We start from the raw sequence: 24,785 nt of genomic DNA, 5'->3' as shown, positions 1-24,785 counted from the left end.
ACATCTCATTCCAGCACCATTTGAATGGATTTGCCAGCTGGGTGCGGGCTAATATTAGGGTTTCTGTGATGCCTTGCGAAAGCCAGAGGGAGGAGATTGGTTACCAAAGAAACAAACAGATCTTTAAGCAGATATATCCAAGAGATATCCCAAGCTCAGTCTTAACCTGGTCTGGTAACCCCTTCTGGCAAAAAAATTAAACTTCAGCTACAGGTACAAGACAGTAAAGGACGGAAATGGAAATTCTAGACCTGATGAGAATCCTCCTTTATTTTATTACAAATTATACACCATATTTAAGAAAATTCCCTTATCCTGGTTTAAAAATGGCTGCTGGACAACATGCAAATTGGAGGCAATGAGATTTTCTGTGGAAAGGAATGTACAAATGCTATCAGCTGAAGGAAACTAAGCAGAATTTGTGCCTTTTTTTTTGTCTGACCATCCCAACCTTGGACGTAGAAAAGAGTTTAACAGTGAACAGATAACTGATGAACCTACCTACTTTTTGCAGCCATATTTTCTAGGAAGGTATCACATTTTGAAAACACCCTTTGGTTCTAAGGTCCTTTGTCAAAGTGCTTTCTAAAAAAGGGTTCATGTGAACTTTCATGAACTATGTTCATATGAAGGTAAGAAGAACCATGCTTGGTGCTGCTCAGCCACAAATTACCATGTGTCATGGTTTCCTTCTCTTTTTTATTTCCCAAGTAAATAATTCTGCGGTTCACAAACATCTGTATCTCCTGCAGTGCTCCAGTTGTGTTCGCTTGATACAAAGCCCCTCATTATTGGTCAGAACAGAAATAGATGTTAATATGTTAATAGATGTTAATAGATGTTAAATGCACTTACAAGGCATTACTGCCCTGGGGAGTTTGAGCCACAATGTGGATAGGTAAAAGGCTTTCAGACTTTCCTCTGCAGGTAACTGGGCAGGACATACCTTAGTGTCTTAAGCCTTTTCACACAGTAAGAAAAACCATAAGAACGTTATTTTGGGACTTCTAAAATTAATTTTTGTATCTCCGTGTTTAGAACAGATCCGAAAGAAAACATGATATAGAGGGTACCATTATAGAAATTGTGGATTTCACTGTGAAGAATGATAGCATTAAATGGCACAGATTTTTTTATGGTTTAAATGGAAGCAAGAAGAGATGGACTAAAGCAGGTATCTCTTTAGGATTTAGTTATCTAAGAAAGCCTTTCTTTACTAGTGTGGTTACAGAGAACATTTCTTCTTATGCCTTGAGCAATGATCTAGGCAGGCTAGCCTGAAAAACCAGGGAAGTGAGTGCAGTTTGCAGTTCAAAGTCAAACTTAGCTGTTGCACACTGAAAAGACGTTTCCCTGTTCCTGAAAAACACAGCCAAGAATATAAACAACCCGGTAAAACTACTTGTAACCTCCTGTTTTCTTCATCATTCCAGACGGTGTGTAACGGGCACCTTCTGTGCCTCAGCCTCCCAGAGGCAGAGTGGACTCTCGATGAGATTAAATACTTTTTCCCCCACACAGGCTGTTTGGGGCATTCAAGCTCGGGCTGAGGACGCGGCAGCAGCAGCAGGCGAACGAGGGGATGCCAGCGAGGGTGGAGGACAAAGGGCTTGCAGTGGCCCGGTGTGCCCAGGGCCCAGCGGAGCTGCAGCGGGCGGGGGCGGCAGCCGGAGCTGGGCGAGCAGGAAGGAGCGAGTGGCCAGGCGGGCGAGCCGGGTCTGCTCGGGGCACGGGCTCCCGAGGTGGTCCCGCTCGGGGGCGCAGAGAAAGCCGTGGGAGAGAGATGGGAGATGACGGCGGGAATGGACTGGACTGAAATGGGCTGCCCAGGGAGGCGGTGGAGTCACGGTCCCTGAAGTGTTTTAAGTAAAGACTGGCCGTGGCACTCAGTGCCAGGGTCCAGCTGATAAGGTGGTGCTCGGTCATAGGTCGGACTCGACGATCTCGGAGGTCTTTTCCAACCTACTCGATTCAGTGATTCTTCGAGGAAGGAGACACAGAAGCAGTGCACGTATCACGTGTCCCCTCCACCTGAGGGCAGCCCCAACCCCGCAGCGCCGCGCTCCCCGCCTGGCCGAGGTGGCCGTGGGGCGGCCCCGCGCCTGCGCGGCGGGGCGGGGCGGTGGCGCTGGGACGGGCGCGGGGCTGGGCCGGGCCGGGCCGGGCGGCGGCTGCGCAGCGCTGCGGGGGCTGTGGCCGGGCGGCTCCGCGGACTGGGCGCGGGGACGCCTCGGGACGCCGGGGACTCTGAGTTCCAGCTGGCGGCCGGGCCGGGCCGGAGCAGAGCGTGTCAGCGGCGGAGAGAGCCGAACGGTGAGCGGAGCGCCCGTGCTCGGCGTGCGAGCAACAGGTCCCGCCGCGGAGCCGGAGTCTCGGCTGGCCGGAGCCTCCCCCGCGGCCACGGCGCCCGCGCAGGCCCCGGGGTCCGGCCGGGCCGAGGCCGGGCGGGACGGCGGGGCATAGCCGGGCTCGGCGGCTCTCGGGGCTCGGCCCCGGTCCCCGCACCCCGCTGGCGGCGGCCCGGGCTGTACCCTGGCCGCAGGTCCTGGGCTGGGCGGGGCGGCCCCGGCTGCGGCGGCTACAGGTGCCGGCGGCGCTGCCAGGAGCGCGGAGGGCCTCCCGAGAGCGGCTCCTGCGGCTTCCCTGCCGCCCTTTCTTGGGATGACTCCCGGGAGCTTAGGCCCAGAAGTTGTAAGAAAACCTCCCGCACTTGGCTGTGTGCTCTCTCTGCGGACTTGTAGTGGGTTGTGTACGTGTTTAAACAAGGGGGAGGGAGGAACTTTAGGCCCCCCTCCCGTGCACTTCTGATGCTGTGGCAGCTCTGTGTTTGGAAATGATTCCTCTTGAAGTTTCTGCTTTGTATTGGTTTATGAAGCTTTGCGGAGCTAAGTTAAAGCAGGTTGAGCGTGAGCGACTTGCAGTGTGCTTTACAGTCAGCAGTCGGTAGCGCACATCCCGCTTGGAGCGGCTCCGTTTGCCCAGAGCTGTAGTGGAAATGCTCTTGCGGTGCTGCCGCTTTCCTAGCGGAGGCATCGAGCCTGTGTGGTGGGAGGGAGAGACACTACAGCCAGGCAACAAAGGACGCCGTGACTGTGAGCTTGGTGAGACAGACCGCGTGAGAAAATTAAATTAACTTGTATTTGACCTTACTGAGGGATATTTATATACAAACAAAGGCTGCCTAAAATAATAATATTGTTAGATGTCTCACATGGGACAGATCTACGAAAATAACTTCATGAGGAATATTAAAAGGGGTAAATAAGTGATATGAGGGTATTTTCTTTTAAAAATGAAGCCTCTATTGGAATTATTTAGGCATACACTATATTCATAGCTCACTGAATAGAGCAAAATACTTTCATTCTAGGTACATGATGATATATAGCTGACTGCAGTCAGGCTTCTAACAAGTGATAGTGATAGTGATCTTCTATGTGTTTGCTGCTTCTTTTGCCTATGCCTTAAACGGATCTCTCTGTCCGTTTTGAGGATTGAGGTGTTTTTCATGAATTTCTAAAAAAATAAGGTATCTTTGTGTTGTCTTTAGACATGTGAGTCTGCAAGCTTTTGGTTTGGACATGTTGTCCAAATTTTCATAGTACATTATTTTTTCTTATGATCATATTAGAGCTGGCATATTACTACACATCTGAATGCCAAACAATTTAGAGTCTGGCTGGATGATACACATGTAAACTCTTTTCCAACATGCTGTGCTTAAAAAAAAAATCCAGTATTTTATACATTAAAAGCTTAAGTAATGGTTAGTATTGTAGACACTTTTAACAAGGCATAGCGTTTTGAAGCAGTGTTGTAGGATGTTACATTTAATTATCATTATTGTTAATAAAGTAATAGGGATTTAAATGTTAGTCCATGGTCACAGAACTCTTTTTTAAGTATTTTTTTCAGAGTTTACATTCTTCTAATGTATGTCATATTACCTTGCAATGTGTGGAATAACAGTGGATGGTGATGTTTTTCTGTATAGAGTTAGCTGTTGGTAAAGACTATAATTTTACTTAGTTTTTATTGAATTTCTTCTCAAAAGTTCTGGACTTAGAAGTGTGCATCAAAATATTTATCAGTAGACTGATATATCTGGCTTAGCAATCTGCAGGAGTTACTTATGACCTTTTGAGGGGTGACAGGCATCTTTCAGTACCACAACAGTACATGATAAAGAACCATGGAAAATGCAGTGCAGAGGTTGGGATTCATACCAAGAGTTATGGATACAGAAAACTTAATGTAGTCTGAAGTTTATGTGCATCCATATATTGACCCTTGTTTATAATTACATTTGTTGTGATAGAAAGATTAAATTTTCCTAATACTTCATTTGCTGCTTTAATTAGAATCTCCTGCTGTACTTAAAAGTTGCAGGCTTTTAAAAAACTTACAGCATTTTTAGATGCAAATTCTCTTCAAAGATTGGATCTTAACATCAGAAGTTAACTGTTTTAACTGTTTCAGCTACTGTTTTTTTTCTCAGTTTGTACTTTGAAGTGCAGTCCTTTTACAGTGTTAGGCTTTTAGAATGCTGAAGGCTAAAATTTCAAAGAGTGTGCTACTTCCTAGATAGCAGAATTTGTGTTTGTATTCATGTGCCACGTTTAAAATTTTTAAATGTTTAGCAACTGACATTTTTAAAGTACTTTCTCAGTCAGTGTTGCAGAAATGCTCGACGTTACAGTATTTGGAAGACTAATTACTGCCTTGATCATGCATTTGAAAACCTCAAGACTTTTTGTAAATATTAATTAAATACTGCTCTATTGTTTTCATTTTATTAATGGGCAAAGAGAGGCATTTGTGTATTTGAAAACGTTTGCAGTATGTCCGTGGTAGAAAACTCGGTGGAAGCAATTTAAGTGGTGGTTTAAAATCAGGTCTGCTGCTTTCTGGTGTGGTTACCTACCTTGGAGCTTTTTTCAACACAGTGGTTCTGACAACAGGGGCACTTTATGTACACATCCCCTTTCCTTCACTCCCAATACAGCTAGACAAGCTAGACAAAATGTCTTAGTGTAGTTCAAGCTAAAGTATGAAGCAGAAGAAAGAGGAAATTATAACTAATTAAATTTATATCTCAGACTATTTTAAAGTAAGTTTTTGTTTGTTTTTTTTAACGGGAGGTGATCAGCTGTATATGTCTGTTGGAAAAGACTTGTTTTATAATGCTGTCTAATTGCACACTAACACATAGCTGTGTGGGAAGAAAAAAATGCTGTAACTCTCAAAGGTTGCAGCAGTTAAATTAGAAAGCAAACATAGATACCATCAGTAATGCACACTTCTAAAAGGAATGCCCCAATTCTGTGAAGACCTAATCTTACACACTTCTCTTTTGGCAGAAAAAGGATGCAATGTTGCAGTTCCTTAAAGAGGTGGAAATTTTTTTGAGTACCGACCCAGCATATTGAGATTTGGATTCAAATCCTTCTACTCTTTAGGGGAGCTGCCCAATTCCCAAAAGGAATACCTTAGCTGCCAGACCAGTGAGTGTTTGGTTTGATTCTTGAGGAGTAGTAGTCACTCAGGAAGGGAGTGAATATGTAGCCCAGGGACTTGCTTGATCAAGTATGAAATAATGATATGGATTCAGGTCTTCTTTCCTTCTTACAGACAAAGTGTTAAAAGAGTAAAGGAAAGGGATTTTTCTTGGGGGCGTTTTTTTCTTTCCCTAGTAGCATGGTGTGAAATTTTGAAGACTTAAATCTCTGATCTTTATGTTTATTCTTATCTGACTCGGCCAGTTCCTACTCAAGTTGAATATTAAATATCTGAACCGTACCTGTAACACTTCCTTTTCATTTTAGAGCAGGTCTTGGTTGTTTATTTGTGGGTTGTGGAGTCTAGTAGGTGGCATGGCATTTATGTTCCCTCGTGGATCTAGTTCTGCTTTGTTCTAAGACACCAAATAATTAGATACAGAAATGTAATTGTTTCAACATACCTGTGATTATTATCTGCTATAATAGGGCTGGTCAGTGACTTGTGTTTCCTTAAATTATTTGCCTGTTACATCATGTATCTATTCTAGTTCTGGCAATAATTGTTTTCTTAACAAAAAAAAAAAAAAAAAAAGAATAAGAAATAGCTAATAGGTTTTGTTTGAACATTTTTAATACTTGATTTTGCCTCTAGTGTTCTATTGTTAAAATTTCAATTCTATGGTTGGAGAAAAGGCTTGACTATTGATACATGTGACAATACAGCTCATGGTCTTTAGAGTCTGAATTTGCTATAATTTATCAGCATAGACAGTGAACTCCTCATGTCCTGCAGAGGTCTAACAAAAGAATAGATGTTAAACAGAAAATCTGGGAAAATATAGCTTTTCTTAAGAAATAGAAGATAGAAACCAAACCACAATTTTCATTCTTGTACCAGGATGCATCTTCTGGGGAAGCTATTTTAGGTTATGTGTGGTTATTTGGCTGTAATAGATAGTTCAGAAGACTCTCAAATGTGGGAGTTTTTCTGGGGAAAAGCAGTTTAAAACCAGAAATTATTTCTGGCAAGGATATATTAGAAGTGATAGGACAGTTAAGAGGTCCTGTACAAAAGGAGTGTGGTAGTAGTCAGTATGTTAGCATCTAAATCAGCCTGGGTACATGCATCAACTGAATAGTCAGTGTGAATTGTCTTGTGTGAAGTTGTTCAGTGGTTTCTTCAAGCTCTCTAGAAAGCTGAATTCAGTAAAACCATAAACCTTTGATAACTGGGAAGTGCCAGTGCAACCTCAGCATCTGGTCTTTGACCTGGTGATGGTGCTGGGAGGTGGCTGGTATGCATTCTGAGTCTGTTTCCAAGGATAACTGTATATTTTTAAAGTCAGGAAGGAGAGGCTGGAAAGGCAGTCATTTAGGTACCAGTAGTTTTGAGTGGAGTTGAAAGTACAAATGTGTGAGCTCAAAGGAGGACAATGTATGCTAGTACCCGAAGGAGTCAATTCTCATTTTAATAGTATATTGTGAAGAGTATGTGAGCTGTGTGATGTCATGGGAGTGATTTGTGTATATTAAAGAGGAATGAAACTTCAAAGAGCTTATCTGAAGGTAGATAAAATGTAACTGACGTGATGTCATTGTAAAAACACTATTGAGAGAAATTACTTAGCTTTTGCAGTTTTCTGGAGCCAAATTTTGATCTTGATTTGGGTGGCAGAGAAATCAGCAGGGTCAGCTCTCTGAATATTCAAGTAAAAACCTAAATGTTTTCTTGGATCTCAAACCTGAATATTCAAGTGTAAACCCAAGTGTTTTCTTAACTGAGGTGATCTTCACAATTAAGGTCAGTGGAGGTGGTATGTTTTGGTAATGCCTTGGCTGTTAGTCACTTATTTAGAAATCACTGGTTTTTAGTGTGGCAGAGCAGAAAACTAGGGAAGGAAGCAAGTTTGTCTGCATGGTGTTTGTGGTACTGACAGTAAATTCTTTACTGTCACAGGTACCATGGCAACTTTTTCTTTTGAATGTGATGTCTTTGTGTATAAAGCTAAGGCCTCACCTTAATATCAGATCATGCAGTGTTCCTGCAATGTTGTGGTTGAGAACTTGTGATTGCCCTTGTTTGTCTTGTTTTATCAAATTGCCATTTACTTGTCAGCTACTGTTAATTAAACTTAAGAGAGATTAATTATAGGTTAATTCAGTGTACCTTGGCTAAGATCATCAAAGTTGCTTTTATAGAAAAACTGTGTTATAGATAACTGCGTTGTGCATTGTAGAAAATGGCAAGTCTTGTATTGGCTAAGAGTCTTGTTTTCTAAATGTTCTTTCATCTCTGAAAGCAAAGCTCAAGCCTTTGGGTTAAACATCGAGATTTGAATTGGGTGAGGGTTTGGATTGGATAGGTTTGTATGATATTGATTGTACTTCTTACAAATGTATATAATTGTTTTCAGAGAACTAATCTCTTCTTCCTAATGTCTGAAAGGCTGTGTGATGTCAGCAGAGAAACTTAGTCCTCTCTTACTGGGACAGTGTAGCATTAGTGGACATCACGTGCTTTCGCAGAATCAGTTCCTGTAGGATCAGGATAAAGTGGTGATGGAATTGCTTAGTGCCACTATGCAATGACATTTACGTTTTGTTTGAGTGATATTAAAAATTCTCAAATGCAAGAGAGAAGGAAATTGGTTTAAAATGAAACTGGGTACATGCATTTAAAGATGGTGATTGTTGTACAAGAGTTAAAACCAACATAAAACAAACTCTTACCATTTAATTTTGTTTCAGTATTCAAGATAAGTTCTAAATTAGTAACCTAATTACTTACAGGCAGGAATTAGCACAGTGTCTTAGTGCAAAGTGAGGTAAAAGCTGATCAGCTCAACATTGTCCTCTTGGGCTGACTGACTAAAATGGCATGCTAGCCTCACGGTATTGGTTTTCTTTTTGACAAGTGGAATAGTCTGTTTCATATTTATGTTTTTAAGAGTATAAACAGCACTAAAAATCCATTTGAGCCTAAGTTCTTGTTAGATTTGTAGACTCTTTCAATGGAATTATCAACTTAATTCTTTCCTGTTCAGAGAATATTAACTTAGTGTGTGTTGTGATCTTCTCTCAAGATTTTAACTATTGTCATCAATACTTCTGGTGAAGTGTGTTCCTTCAAGCTGATATAATGAAAGCCAGCTAGAACTCTGAAGAGGCAAGTTGCTTGGCTTCAGTGGAAAGAGAGCAGCAGTTTGAGGATTCTGCAGTCAGGAAGACTCTTTTCTGCTTTTCAGCCTACTTAGATTTCTTCTTTCTTCATTAGCTCATCAAGCAACATGTAAATAGTAAAGACTGAAAGTGTATCCCAAGGAAAGCTAAGAACTGAAAAAGTAAATGTCACTTGTACTTCCTCCCAAAAGATAAAATACTGAGGATGATTTTAAGATAACAGGTGAGAAGCTATTCAGCTAAAGTCTGGTTATTGTTGTTGTGTATTTTGTAGGTCATTCATTTCTTTAGGCTTTTGTTAATTTTGAAGTATGTAGAAGTCAAAATGATATGCAATGGAGACCTATTTTTTCTTGACTGAAAAAAGAGAACTCAGCACCTAATAATATATTTTGAAGCAGCAGTGAAGAATTGGTTTTGGCTTAAAGCTTATGAAGTAATTTTTAGGTTAAATGCTAATGTTTTGTGTCTATTTATTGAGACTAGTACACTTACTGCTATTAGGGATTAGTCTTAGGATCACTTTTGAAGAGTCATGATATATTGTTTTTCCATAGGTCTTTCCTGATCTAATGTGGACTTATATTTCTGACCATGCTTTTTTGGCCCCTTGTTCGTCTTCTTGCATTCTTTCCTTCTGCAGACCTTCAAACATGAGTCTGTCTCTTCCCTCTGCTTAGAGAAGATGAGCAAAACTGGGAGGGAAGCAAAGGTTCTGTGTGTTGGATCACACTACTTCTCTTTCTTTTGGGAAGAAGGACAAGTGGCGTTTACTTTGTCAATTCCTACGTTTCTTTGGGAAGCACTTAATGAAATTTGTCCTGTAAAAATATGGTGGGTTATCTCAGCTAGATGCTGTGCTGCACTGGGCTACAAGATTGTAAAGAGCTTGGTTTGGTTTCAAAAAAGGGGACTGAAGAACTGGAATAACTGAACAATATTAACAAAACCATACTACAATATAATAATGTCAAAACTGTGGACTCGTTTCTGCTAAAATGTCATTGATGAGTCTGTTGATGGCTTAGCTTGATCAGCAGTAGGGCCCTCTGTTATAAATTCATCTGTATGATGCTGAACTTGGAATCAGCATGATGTACTTGTTTGAGAAAGCAGCCTTAGAATTTAAATACCTCAGTTAAAGTTGAGATGGGATGATCTGCAGAAATTAAGTTAGACCTGCTTATGATGTACCAACCTCTTTTTGAAGCCTTCTGTAGTAGGGAAATATTAAATATTTGCATATATGTTCTTTAAAATTTAACAACTTGAGTTGCACACTTGAATTTATATATACTTTATCCCCTAAGCCAGTTTTTGACCTCTGTTGGTTAGAACTTCATACAGTTTCTCCTTATGTCAATATTTTTGAAGCCTTTTCTATACAAATATTTAACGAATGCAGCTGCATACCTGAATGGTTGGGTAGTAAATGTAGACTGGTTTGTGTTCCCTCTTAAGTGCATACTCTTGTCAAGTCTTAGATATGTAGTGCTGTTCATTTGATACTATGTGTGTTAGTGCTCCCTAAAACTTACGTAATTGGGACTTCCTGTGATAATTAAAATTCCATACAAATCTTTGGTTCTTGATTTCTTAAACCTAATTTGAAATTGAACATTCAGCCTTTAAAGTATTTAACATGATTAATCATTGCCCGTTCAACTTATTTACAAATTGTTCAACAGTTCACATTGTGCTTCTGATACTTTCTGGTGCGATTGTGTTTTTTATTCTTGGATGGATTTGTGAGGATTGGCCCAGCTGATTCCTTCTGCTTTAGAAGAAATTTATATTGCAGCTACAGCTCTGGGGAATCCTAGATTTTGTGATGTCAGTTTTTGACCTTTTCCTGCTCAAGTCTTCTGCTCTAGTTCATTTGCAGAATTAACAAGTGCTTGTTCCTCAGACATTATGGTTCTTGGTGTGATATCTGAAGTAAACTGCCATGCCAGTCTTAGCAATGAAATGGCTGAGGTGGCAGCACATGTTCCCCCCTGACAATTCTACTTTTGGGATCAGTGACTTCTGATGGCAGCAGCCTACAGCTGAGGATAGTAACTTAATCTGCTACAACAAGATTTGCTAGAGCTTGTCTATCAGCATCTTTAATTTAAGCTCGCTGTTCTTTTAGTTCAGCCTCATATTAAGTCTTAATTTTTTCTTTATTTGGGAGAAAAACACAAGGAGAAATAATAATTGACCTTATTTTATGGTCTCTTCACAACAAATTCCACATTAAACTTGTGACTTCTACTTTGAGAAGTCCATAAGTAGCATGTTATTGCTGACCATTACACTGTTTCAGGTATCATGGATTCATATGTTGTTATTTTAGTATATTCATGCAGGTATATTTCTGAACATTTTTTTTTAGCAGGTAAACCATGCAGAAATGCACTGCATCAGTTTAATGTACAGAACCACAGGGTGTACAGAACTGAAAGCCAGATAATGACAGCAGTAAAAAGTGTAAGACCTGTTACTCTTAAGACTGAAATGTTGTGCATGGCAGCTGTGTGAATGGGTGCTCTAAAGTTTAGAGGAATAAGAAAGTGTTAAAAGTATGTTTATGGGTTTAGCTTGCTAAAACTTAAAGTTCTCTAATAAATACCCCTTGTTTGTATTCAGAATTCCAGAACTTGGTCTTGAAAGAGCATAGGTGCATACTTAGAATGATTTGAGTTAGTGGAGCATGAAGGTATTCATAAATCTCACTGACCTCAAATAATAGATTCTGATTTCAGTACCTAATTTGTAACATTATTTTTTTCTCTAATTCAGCATATTTTAAATCTGTGAACGATAAATAAATATATGGAAATAATACTGTTTCTTTCCATGAATTCAGAATTCATCAAGTACAAAAAGGTCATGAATGCCAATTCTCTTGGAAGTTCTCTAGATAAATCTGACTAAAGAGTTTTTTTAATATAAAATGTGAGCTGGCTTCAGGTAGAAAATACGTCTTAGATGAGTATCTTCCAATGAATTGGTCCATTGGAAAAAGGCATGTGAAGCTTTTGGTTCAAGTTTCAAAACACCTGGAAGTGATGGACCACCTGTGGGATACATGAAACTTACCCAACCATGGGATACCCAAACCTTTCTAATTTTGCTTTATTATTTCTGCTTTGCAAAAATAAATTTTGTTATGTCAAGCATTGTAGCCTTGGTAGTGGTGGAACAAAATTCTCTGCCTGCATTGCTGAGATGATTTGCAGTCTCTGGGGACCAAAGAACTACAACTACACTCCAATACTTTAAGTGAGATATTATTAACAGAATGTCTCTGATAAACAGATATGTTCCTAAGAATATAATAATTGTTGATTTAAAAAGTTGTCAGTTTCTGCAGCTTTGAAGCAAAAATCACAGACTTGAAAAAAATTGAATTAATTGTTGTAAATATTGGGTGTCCTGTCTAATTAGTCTGTTTCCATTGATAATCATCAATGACTGCTGCATTGATTGTTTTGAAAATTTCAAATGGATTTATAGCCCATCGTAAACTGCATTGTAGTAAGTGTGAAAGTGACTGAAGTGACAAAACAGAAATAATGGATAACAGGTTATGTACATCCCAAAATTAGTTTGTTTCCTTAGTAGCCAAAGGTGAAAAGTAACAATAAAGTGTAGAAATTTCATCAAGACTCTGTGAAAATCACATCTCTCTGCTCTGATTTGCCTCACTTATACTGTTGGTTGATTCAGCACTAAGGATTAAACCCAGTGACCAGAATTGATTGTTGGTTATTCCACGTGTAGAACCACAGAACATGCTGATTTGGATGGGATCCAGGGATCATGGAGTGCAGCTCCTGGCCGTGTACAGGACACCCCAAGAGTCACACCCTGTGTCAAGAGCATTGTCCAAATGCTTCTTGAACTCTGTCAGGCTGGTGCTGTGACCACTTCCCTAGGGATCCTGTTCCGGTGCCCAGCCACCTTTAGGGCGAAGAACCTTTTCCTAAAATTCAACCTAAACCTCCCCTGATGCAGCTTCATGCCATTTCCTTGGGTTCTTCATTGGTGTTCAGAGAAGAGATCAATACCTGCCCTTCTATGTGAACAGTGCTGCAGCTCTTATTCAGCTAGTCAGTACTTTTCCCATGTTGTTTGAAAAAGTGGCTATTGCTCTCTGTGCTCTGGTTCCAGACAGGTTGGTAAAGCCACCATAGTGTTCCTGGCTTGTTCAGAAAAAGTATCTGGGTGGTTTTGGTCTGTTCAATTCTCCCACCTCTGAAAAAATCTCGGTATTAAATGCTTCCTTAGGGCAAGAACCTGTGTTCTCACTGTGCAAAACTATAAAGGGTGTTCTTACAACCTTGCCTTTGTTTCTTGTTATCACACAGCATGCATGTAACAAGTGTTCCGAAGGGCTGCTGAAAAAGAAAGTAATGTGCAGGGCTGTTAGTGAATAACCTCTGTCTGTAAGGCTTTAAGACAATATGAGAGGAGCTGCTTTCAAGTGAGAGACTGGTGCTGTTCATCGTGTATCTGCTGAGTTAGAGGTTGGGCTAACCTATTGGACTTTTCAGACAGCTAATACTGTCTAATAGCTTCACATTTCTGCTAACCTCTCATGAGGAGCTCTAAGCCACAAAGATTTTTGTTCCTTCGGACGAATGGTACAAAACTGAGTATCTACTGTTACTTCTGGCACTTTCTTACTATGACAAACTATTTCCCAAACTGATTTTACTTGCCTTATATAGGGCATTGCAAATCTCAGTTAAAATTCTTTGCTAGAAGTATTTTCAGTCTACCAGACTTTGCCTGAAAGACCATATTCAGTGGCTTCATAATTAGACTCTTTGGTGTCCCTAAAAACAACAGTCGCATCTTCTAGTGAATAAAGAAGGAATTCAAGATTTGTGCCCAGACAAAACCTGTCACCTGGCCAGGACCCTGCAGAGCCATACTGCCTGATGCACTGGTATGCCAGGGAGGGAGCAATCTGTTTTCTGAGAGCCCTGTTCTCTATACTTGTGAATAAAATGAAGGTGCCTGAGATAATAAGTTGTCAAGAACTTGGAGTGCCTAATTAGCACAGCAGAGACAGAAATTAAATTTATCATGGTTTATTAATTTTAGGCCACTGCTGTTTGTGCTGGACCCAAGAACTTCACCATGTCATTTGATTTTAGTCCTCTAAACTTGTATCTGCAGACTTTGCTGTTATGCAGTTTCCCAGTCTCTTACTGCTTAGTGGGAGTATTGATAAAATATCTCTACTGCAAATTTTTTTTTTCCAGACATTATACTGAGTGGTGCTTTGAAAATTTGCTAGAAGACTGTTTTTAACTGACCTGTGGTCATGGCAGTCCTCCTCATACTCTTGCCTCTGTGGTGAAAAAAATTTACTGAGGTCCTGACATGTCTCCCCTTGACATGGGGGATGAAGGGAGCCAGCAACATTGTTCTCATAATGCTATTTAGCTGCTATAGCTGTGTGATAGCTTGACTAAAATCTGCTCTTGTATTTGCATGCCTTTTCCAGTTCATGCAACTATTTGGTTCATTTTGTGCGCTGCCCTTCATTACTTTTGTAAGCAAACCACTTTTTTGGTCTTAACTTTCGTCAAATAGCCTTTTAATTAAAAATGAATTCTTTAACTCCTGTAGGCTGTTCCTTATCTCTACATCTCTTTGTGTATTTTTTTGTTTCATGTGTAAATCATGTCGTGTCTCTCTAATTTACACTACTGGTCTTTAGACAGTACTGATTCTTTTAAGATGAGCAAAACCTATTCTGGGTGTATGGTCTACTCTACAATTTAACTTTGAAAAATCTGTAATTCATCAAAAATTGCAGTCATTTTGATGATGAAGAGAGACCACTGTTTTATATGCAGATGATCTCAGAGCTTTTTGCTACTGAGAATGGTAGATACCTTTCTCTTTGGTTTGTTTTCTGCCGCTTCATTCTGATAAGCTGGCTCTTGTGCATTGTGATATAAGGTAGAGGATGTCTCCATGTTGCAGAATCATATCTTAAGTTCAAGTGGGGAAACTGGTAGGAGGAAATAGAGGATGTAACTTGATTGCTCTGAAACATGGATATATATATATATATACTTGATGAGGGATGGGTGGTGTGTATTGCTGCACCTTGAAGTTTTTCAGCTGTGCTGCTGCAGTGTATTGTGGGAATTTACTGCTGTGAAGTCTTGAAAAAAGTATGTTTAGGAAACTGTAGTCTTCTGTTTTAGCTGGTCAAAGCTCTTCAAATTGCTAGGCGAGAGAAGGACCAAATATTTGCAAACTTTACAGTGACAAATGTACATAACTGTAGCAACTAGAGTGCTTGCAGCCTGTCAGATGCCATGTTTAGGGTCAGGATAAACCTGCCTGTCTCTTAGGATGACTGCAGTGAAGGCCTAAGGTTGGTCTGTGATGGATCTGGTGCTTCACAGTGATATTAGGTGTTCTGTCTTCTAATTTTGCTGCTTTTTCCTGTTGCTCACAAGATATATGCACCAGACTGGGTGGTTATAATTTCTACATACATATCCCTTTCAATTTACTTTTCATCACATTTCATATACCAGAATCAAAGAAAATATGCTTGCTTTCTATCTACTCTTCTGTCATAGAGAGAAAACACAGTTTATCTCTTCCAGTGGACCATAACTTTCACTCTTTACTGTTACCATTTGGCTGACCTCTTTGATCTGAAAAACTTTGTGTAAAGACAGTGGCAGCTTCCCAAGCAGCATACAGAAATGCTGATACTGGCCCTGAGCCCAATATCCAGTTAGTGTTCTTGCTGTTTGTTCTGTCATCTTAGCCTTGCTTCTTGACAAGGGATTCTGCTTTTTATACAAGCAGGGAATTTAGAGTACTTTGACTTTGCTGTTGGTTTGATTATTGCTGGAATGGATGATTACTCTGGCTTCTCCTTATATCATTTAGTTCTAGACTCTCCCTGTTTTTTCTCCCAATTTTTGTCCTCTACGTTTTCATTCCTTTCTCTGTTTTTTCTCAGGAAAAAACAAGGTGGGTCCTCCTTAGCATTCATATTGTATACAGCTTCTGGTTGTAGTCTGGAGCAGCAATCGAAGCCATGACACCTGGTTTTGCATTAGGGCAAGACTGACAATTTTGTCAGAAGTGCTGAGACTATTTCCAGGTGTTCTGACTTTTATTGATGGTATATGCCATCATTTATGGCATGTTTTTGTAATCAGTCTTTCTCAGGCTGACTTCATTATTGTAACAGTGTTTTCCAGAATGTTTCAGTATCGTAGTGCCAATTGCAGTCTTGTACATTGACTAGTGTTAGGTTGCTGATTTGTCTCCACCTCTAGAGGAAGACCCCTGTCTGTGTGGTCTCAGCATGAGGGCAGCATCCAGGATTCTCATTTTGCTGAAGGGTTTACAAAGTAATACTTTCACTCAGAAGTTGATACTTTTACAGTTATGCAAACATGATTTTAAGAAAGTATGCCCAGAATATTATGGCTCTTTTTATTCAAAGGAGTCAAAGACTCATTTACAGAAGACTTTATTCTTTACCCAAAGAAGAACTGCCAAATATGTTGCTAACACTCTCAGATAAGCTTAATTAGGGAAATTTGGCTCTGAGTTCTGAATTTAATAGTAGTTTGTATTCAGTTGGATGGCATTTGTGTTCTTATGAAGCTTCAGCTTTCTGACAAGTGTGTTCCAAAGGAGTCTATGCTCTGCTGGTTCTGGAATGCTTAGTGAAGACATGGTTACTTCAAGTGGCTATAAATGAGAGAGTTTACAGTTTATGTCTTTGGGATTATTTTGGGACACTGAGTTCTTACATTCTGATTCAGAAGTGCCTGATGGCCAAGCTATAAATATTGGGTAATAAAATGTTGTGATGTTCTCTTTAGAGAGATTTATCAGGTATGTTGGTGTAGTGCATATATATGTGTTTGCATCACTGGTATGTATAACTTGTACAAACTTAATCTTTACGTATTTGTTTAAGGGGTTGGGTGTGTGATAGATTCTTCCAGGTATTGCTCAATAACTTTTTTGAATGTATTCTTAATGTTTACTGCCCTTTTGTGATGCAGAGATCTCCTGCATTCATCATTGAAAGCATTCTTACCTCTCTTCCCATTTTCTTGTTAAAAAATATCTCAGTTGCTGAGATCTGACATAAGCACCAGGAGGAAATCTTTCCTTAAGAGAAGTTTCCTAATCTTGCATCCATGTTTTATTTTAACTTAGCTTAAGTGTACTTAACTTTATTTTAATTTAACTTAATTTTTGTGCACACTCACTTCGGTTAAAAGTGATGTCCTAATACCTTACCTCTCTTATACTTTTCTTTTGAGAAATAGAAACTTTTTTCAGGTGACAAAGTAAAAATTTGTGAAAGATAAGTGAGGACAAATCAGTGGATTTTGAATTTGCACATAAAACTTGGGAGACTGACTGGCTGTTGTATTGTGATTTCCATTTTCTCTTGCTGTTAACATTTTCTTTAATACTGTTAATGTTTACATTTGCTTTTCTACAGTGGGTCGTAGTAGGTAATAGGAGTTTATGGAACCAGTTTTAATTGTCAGACACTTCTGAACATTCTAACTATGTGGCAAAGTATGTTTAGGTTTTTGGGGGGTTGGTTTGTTGGGTTTTTTAAAATAAGTAATTGTGTATATGTTATTATAAGCAAGTGTAAAGTACAGGTTAACATACATTTCACTGTTCATCTGTTTCACTGGCAGAGAATATTAAGCATGACTGGGAATTTTTTTTGGTATGAAAATCAAAGTTCATTATTCAGCTTTCAACTCATGAGTTGGGTGGGGAAAATGGCTTTAAAGATGCTACCAAAGAAAGAAAACATTTTAAACCAGGTTTATAACACTATTGCTTGAAGAGTCATCTTCAGTTTGATTAGTATAACAGTTGAGAAGACATACTTCCATAAGTTCAAATGATGTGTTGGAAGTTCATTACACTAAAAGATTCACTCCATCACCCTAGGCAAAGAAAGGTTTTTGCTGATTCCACTTTCCTAAGTCTTCAAATTTTGTTCCTTAACATGAATTGAGGGTTTTGATGGGGGGAGTTACGTCACTTACCTTGCCAGTGTTTTTCCCTGGCTTCCACAGTCATGTTTAATATCTCAGTTCAACAGCTTAAGTGATGTCACAGTTTTCTGGACAGGATTATTGCACCATTAGATACTAAAAAAGTTTGCCTGGCTTCATGTAAAAGGAGTCTTAAATTCCTGTGAATTTATCCCAAATTTCTAATGGTTTCTTAATAAAAAGAACACGTGCTGTAACAAAGTTTCTGAAACTGAAATGGTCATTCTTTGATTTAGGGAAAGCTCTGCAGTCGGTTAGGTACTTGAATTCACTTTGCAGAAGTGAGTTTGTTTCTGTCAGGATTTTATTTTGATTTGTGTAACAGATTGCTAACATTACGCCCAAGAGTCCACTTAGATCTAATTGGAAAGACACAGACTGTTTTTATAAGGTACAGAAGGTCTCTAATGTTATGTCTTTTTAGCCTTGTGAAGTTTTCTTATGCATTTTTATTATGAAGTCTAGTAATGTAGGTTATTTACAGAGCATTTGATTTTCACATCCTATAGTGAAATTTTGGTCATACTTCACATAAAATATTTTTCTGCACATTTTCAATGTGGCCTGTGTTTTAAGTTACTGCATGGTGTAGGAATGTACAGCAGGTTTCCCTTATAGTGTGACCCGGGAATCAGCACGAGTTCCTTGGTCATGCTTGGCATTGCTCCTGCAAGCTTATGAGATCATTGTGATAAGTACTGGGAAAGGTGTTTTGTAATTTTTGTCCATTCCTAAGTGGTCATCCATATATGAATTCTATTGTATGCCTGAAGGTAATACTTTTGTTTGTATTAGTACTGACCAGTAGGTGTACTGTTTAATCAGTAGATGGTCTATTTAATGCCTTCTGCTGCAGAAAATTAAGATCTGTGTTATTGCTGTCCTTTATAAAAAGGGGGGGGAAAAAGCTCTTGCTTCTGAGTTGTGGATTATACTATTTACACAAAGATAATAGAGAATACTAGTGAGTATCCTCAAGTAATGAATGTGCAGAGATGTTCAGATACTGAACTGACCATGTTAAACACTAGGGTGATTAATTTACCATTTTTATTTGGGAGGAAATATGCTCAAAAATAAATGTAAATTTTGTGGTGCTTTACACCCACAGTGTTTGAGTGTGTTTTTTAAGAGAAACCAATACTTCCCTTTTAACTGCCCTGTTTACATCATCAGGAAGATATGCAAATGGTTGTAGGTGTGTGGTTGCTTTTCTGTGGTGTTTTTTTTTTTTTGTGGTGGTGTTGTTTTTTGTTGGTTTTTTTTTTTTTGATTGCTTGTTTTTTGGGGTTTTTTGGTAGATTTTGTTTGGGCTGTTTTCAGGATGAAAAGAATCAGTAGGTGTTGATGAGATTTTTTTGTGGGAGGTGAGGAGAACTCACAGAATATGGTCCCATAAGATGCAGTCCTGTTTGGACTTGTCTCCCTGCTGCCAGGGCTAGGAGTTTATACTTGTCTTTATTCTTACCTCTCTACCTCCTGGTCTCAAAACACGTGCTCCAGACCCTTACGCCAATCTTGTCACCTTTCAGATTATTGTGATCTGTTCTGGCATGCCAATTTGACCAAAACCAACCAAACAAAAGTATGTTGTGACATTCTGCAATCTTGTTGAATTAAAATTACTTGGTGACAGATTTCACAGGCTTCAAAACTGTCAGAGAAGGCAATGGCTGTACAACCCAAAAGTGGAGAGCATAAGGGAGCAGTCAAGAGCAAGAGTAATGAGACTGCAGGTCTTTGGCAGCAGCAAAGTAGCACAGCTTAACAGTCCAAGGAATCATACTGACAGTCTCTTTTTTGGTTCTTGTCATAAATTCATGAACTACTGATTGTGTTTGGAAGGCTGCAGAAGTAGGGCATACTTGAAAGCCTAGTCAGCTTTGTTCTTTTCTAGCAGTTGGCAGTAATGCACAAACATATGAATTATGTGAGTTCCCTGAAAAAATTACTGCAGTGTTTGCAAGTACTAAGTAATGTGACTGACACAATGTAAAGAAACTACAATACTGCAAATTCTCAACAGTTTTTTCAGCCTGCAAAATGTTGAGTTTTGACTTTGCCGTTTGTGTTCTCAGAACTGAGAAGCATCCCAGCAGATTTCATGGACCTGAATTTGGTTGAGCCTCTGGAATCTTGAACTGTCACCCATTGGTTCTTTAGAGGATACATTTGCCATAGTTATCCATTGCACTTGTCCTGGCTGAGGAGAGTTTCTTTCTTCCATAGTAGCAACGGTTTCTGTCATTTATGTCTAGCAGGGCATCTCATCATACTAGTAATACTGAAATGGCTACAAAAATTCATACACACTCCCATAGCTTGTACACCTTGCTTACAGTTTCCTTCAGAAAAATCAACTACAGATTATGCTAATTAGACAAAGAAAATCCTACACCCATGAAGAGAAAATACCTCTGGAAGAAAATTTTTTAAATTATGCAGCATTTTTTTAGGGATTTGCTCAGTGAAACTGTCACCACCATCTCAGATGAATTTGGGAATGAAAGTCTTGTGAGATCAGAGACCTGAGTAGCTAAAATAGTTTGTGCTGGGGTTTTTTTCCTATAAATAATGAGAGAAGAGCTCAAATAAAATGTCGTTGTTCTGAGTTTGTGGTATGTGATTGTGAGTCCTGTGAAGCTGAGAGAATAATTGTATAGTTTTGTGATTGATGTCCTGTTTTTCACAATGTCAAGTTTTAGAAGTCTCAACTATTTTTGTGGTCAGAAAAAAAAGTCAGAAGATCCTTATCCCCTTCGCCTCCACATACCTGTGAGTAACATAGTGACACAGCTAATCAGGTTATATCATTGGGGATCATTTTAAAAAAGCTTTTAAAATCATCCCTGACATGCATCCAGTTAATCTTGCAAAATAGAGTTGAAAAGAGAGCCTGAGGAGGATGGCCACATGAAAGAAGCTAGCACATGTATCTTTGTTACATAATGTTGTAAGATTTTGCTTTTTTGAACTTCCAAAGCCTATAGGCTTAATTATTCATATGATTGAACCTATAGCTGAATCATGTAAAATTAGAAGACAGTCTTGGTCCCAGTATAATCTCAGAAGACTGTTGAATTAGATAGCTAACATTTGGCATTTTTGGATGGAAGGTTTAGATGAATAGCTGTATTTCCATTTTCTTTAGGTGATATTTCTGAATTGAATTCAGCAGATATTGGAGTATTAAAATGAGTAAAGAAGAAGTTAGACTTTCTTTAGAGTATTGTAAATGTGGCTTTAGAATAACTTGCTGTGGAATACTAAACTAATGCCATTTTGTGTGAATTTAGGCATCAGATGAGATGTAAATTGTGAAACATTGTAACTTCAATTTCATTTGGGATTAATTAATTTAGCTTTGGTTCAGTCACCTCTTTGAAGTGACAGTGTCACATACATACTAGTACCCATGAACGTTTGCTATTAATACTATGTTTCACATAGAAGCAGTGGCAAGCAGTGACATTAAAAATAACATGCTAAAAAACATGAGGGGTTAAAATGAGACCAGAATGCAAGAGCCTGAGCCAGCAAGGACACAGTTTGAAGGGGGCTGGAGCAATCTTACTAGAAAACTAAAATAGCAGCAGTGTTTTTAATTTCAGAGGTACTATAACCACCATTTAAAGTGAGGACAGGCATATTTACTTTTAAGACAATGAAAGCTGAAGTCTTAGCTGTGAATGGGTGATAAGAAATTACCGACTTGTTAGCATGCTTCTGGCTGTCCTGTGAGATCTGTTAACAATCCCTGGAATTCTAGGAATTTCTTTTCTCTTCATTTGTTATGCTTGAAGGTTTCTAAACATTTAAAAAACTACTCACTTAAGGTAACTCCTTTTTTCTCATACTATTATGTCATATTTTCATTGCATCTTGTAGGCATCTGTGTTATCCACTCATATCTATATATAAAATAAACGGGTTTTCTCACCGGGATTATGGGTGCTAAAGATCTGATTGGAACTCAGTATTCAAATGTATGCATAGTTGTAGCCTATTAATCTAAGCCCTGCTGGAATGCTGGGGTGGTATATCTGTGCGCTGTTTTGGGGTGATGTGGGCTCAGACCATTTAACGACCTGTAGTGTTGGATGTTTCTGTGAGCTCTCTTTTGAAGCAGCTTTGGGGTTTTTTTCAGGTTTTCACTAATTGCTGCGGAGACTGCCCTCTGCTGTGCTTGTCACTGCAGTTTAGGACTTGTCAGCGCAGCTGTGTTGAAGCTTTATCGAGGATACAAAATATGAACAGAACCTAGAACATAAATACTATGTTACAGAATTGCTTAACTGACCTCCACAAGTATTTTAACTTTTTTTGTCTATCTGTGACTTCTAGCAATAAGCTTCTTGAAACTGCCTCTAGTTTGTTTCTGTTGTCATTCCCTCTCACCCCAGCTGTAACTTTATTCTCCTCCCTGTCCATTTTTCATTTGATCTAAAAAGCAGAAATCAATGATATGTAAGTAGTAGTGTTTATTTAAAACAAAGAGAATCGTGGTATATGTTTATTCGTAGTGTTTTCAACAATTGTTTCAAATCTCAGTCAACTTAGGAAGCACTTTGTTTGTGTAACTGAAAAGAAAAATGTTGATAAATGCAATGAAAGATATGTAACTACTAGAGAAAGCTTTGTGTGGAGTGGTTCTCTGCTATCATGTGTGTGGCTTGACCTGTGCTATCAATTTTAGCTGATTAAAGGAGCTCGCTGTTGCTATGTTAACCAAGAAAGGTTGCTGCTGATAGAACAGGCAGCATTTGTCTTTCACAGTGAGATGGGAAGGAATTTAAATAAGCCTTAATTGTTCCTACCTCTGCAGCAGTTGTATGAAGAGGGATCTTGCATGTATTTTACTGCAAAGGTGCAGTTACTGAAAGGAGGTCAGAGTGAGGTGGCTGCTGATTGACATGATGTCCGTGTCCTGTTGGTGCCTGTTTTTCATGGAAAACACTTTGTTCGTATCTGTTTTGTAGGGAGTCGCCTCTTGTGTCTTTTGAAGTTGATACTGTAGGCCCATTCTCAAGCTGTGACTTCTTTGATTGGTGACATTGCATTCAGAGATAAACAAGCCTCATAAAATCTGATGTCTTAAATAGACCACAGTTCTTAGATGTAATACCAGTGTGATATAAAAATGTGCTTATAATGTCCCAGGTTTGCAGGCTGTGCAATTTGTTTATACCATTTATAAAACTGGAATCTAACCTTAGCATCTGAATTTTCAGTTTCATTTCAATTTCTCTGTGCTTTAATGCTGCAAATTAACATTGCTTTTTGTTCTTTTCTAAATCACCAATGTGACTTAGAAACTGCTAACAGTGAAAATAATGATCAGTTTGAGGGTTTAGCCCTTTTTGCTCTTGATTCACATATCTTGCACGTTTAAGTGAGTGTGGAATGCTAAAACCTCTCGGCATGTCTGACTGCCCTTTGAAATTCACATGTTGTACTGAGTTACTGTGCTTGACAGGTGTTATAATGAACTTTGTTTTGAAATTATTAAAACAAGTGTCAGCTGGATACTAAAAGAAGAGTTTGCTCCCAATACTAGAGTCTATGCTAGAATATCTAGTTATAGGAAAGAATAGTTTAAATAATAATATTAGACTGAAAAAACAAACCATGCCAGAAAGTAATTTTCTTGAACATGTTGCAAAGCTAGTGTAAAGATTCTTTTTTCATTACCGATTTTTTTTTTGTAAACTAAAGACAAGAGGTATCAAGTTGCCATAAATTTTGTAACTTTTACTTATTTTTACAAAACATCAGTCCGTTCCAGGCTATATCAGTTATTTCAGGTACTATTAAGAGTCATAGGAAATATCTGTGAAGTATTTTCTGTCATAAATGCAAATCTTTAATTATCATCAAGTAGTGGTAGTCATTTTTATGCTGTGCAACATTATTTGTGTTGTGTTTTCTTTATGTGATTGCTTTCCAAGTTTCCTAATCTTGCAAATTCACTGAAATCCCATTGAAGGAAAAATGGTGCATAGGAGATGATGCAAAGAAAGCTGGGAATTATTTTTTATTTTCCTACACCGAGCTTCCATTTGTAGAATTATTGAAGTGTTTTACTTTGGTACTTTGTGATTTTTGTGGCTTAGGTTTTGATTGCCTAGAATCTGTAGTACTGAGTAAAAATACCAGAAGGCACACTATTATGTTAGCCATTAATAATACATGGCAGAGATCTGTAACATAGTTTTATGCTTATATTTTATTAGTAGTTCAGATATCGAGAAACATCTTGTATGTGATTTTAATCTACTTTTTAATCCACTTCAGCAACCTAGAATTCATCTTCCAGTTCTTTTTAATTAATATTTTAATATACCATGTCTGTTGTGGTATATGGATTTAAGCTGATGATAAATCCTTGCACTGTACTAATGTTTAATATCTATTTCTTGTATTTATATTAAAATTACAAATGTAGGTTGGGCTTTTATACTCTAATCTGTGCCAAAACTAATGAAATTTCACTGGAGGTAAGCACTGAACTTTCTTGCAGCCATTCAGAATTTGCAGCTTTAATGAATTTTAAAACGGTAACTATCAGGTCTAATCATACTTCTAGCAATGAAAGAATTTTAAACACTGCTGAAATGTAACACACAACCTCAGCCTCCAGAAAATGTCATTTTTACTCTTTGGAAGTTGCTGAAGCAAAACAAATTTAATTTTACTGTACAGAATTTAGTTGTTAAAGCAATTAGGATTGCTATGCACACCAGCCACAGTCCCCAGGAAGCAAATGAAAACTTAAACCACCTTACAGCACTTCTATTTCAGTCTCTGTTAGTATATTTTTTTTTCTAGCGTCTGCCTTGCACACCAAAATCATTGCATTTATGTATGTTTATTCTTTTACAGAGTTTTTGGGGTCTGTGCTTTGTTTAGTATTCAGTATGTTTAAAAAGATGTTAGAAGCCTGACATTGTTAGCTGTGAAGAATGAAGAATGGTGGCTTGGAAAATATTTTTATTTTATAAATACAATATTTTTGAGAATAGTT

At 38.5% G+C, this 24,785-nt stretch overlaps 1 protein-coding gene across 1 annotated transcript in view; it reads left to right on the top strand.

Annotated features, from left to right (window-relative positions):
* The first annotated feature begins 2,143 nt into the window (after positions 1–2,143).
* PALS1 (protein associated with LIN7 1, MAGUK p55 family member) overlaps positions 2,144–24,785 on the top strand; it is a 54,576-nt gene continuing 31,934 nt past the window's right edge. The window contains exon 1 of the mRNA XM_054635658.2: positions 2,144–2,313. The gene's annotated coding sequence lies outside the window, so the exon portion shown is untranslated. The remainder of the gene's footprint in view (positions 2,314–24,785) is intronic.

This window comes from Agelaius phoeniceus, chromosome 6 (genome assembly GCF_051311805.1).
Source record: "Agelaius phoeniceus isolate bAgePho1 chromosome 6, bAgePho1.hap1, whole genome shotgun sequence".
Lineage (NCBI taxonomy): Eukaryota > Metazoa > Chordata > Aves > Passeriformes > Icteridae > Agelaius > Agelaius phoeniceus.
This window is presented reverse-complemented; position numbering and strand designations above follow the sequence as displayed.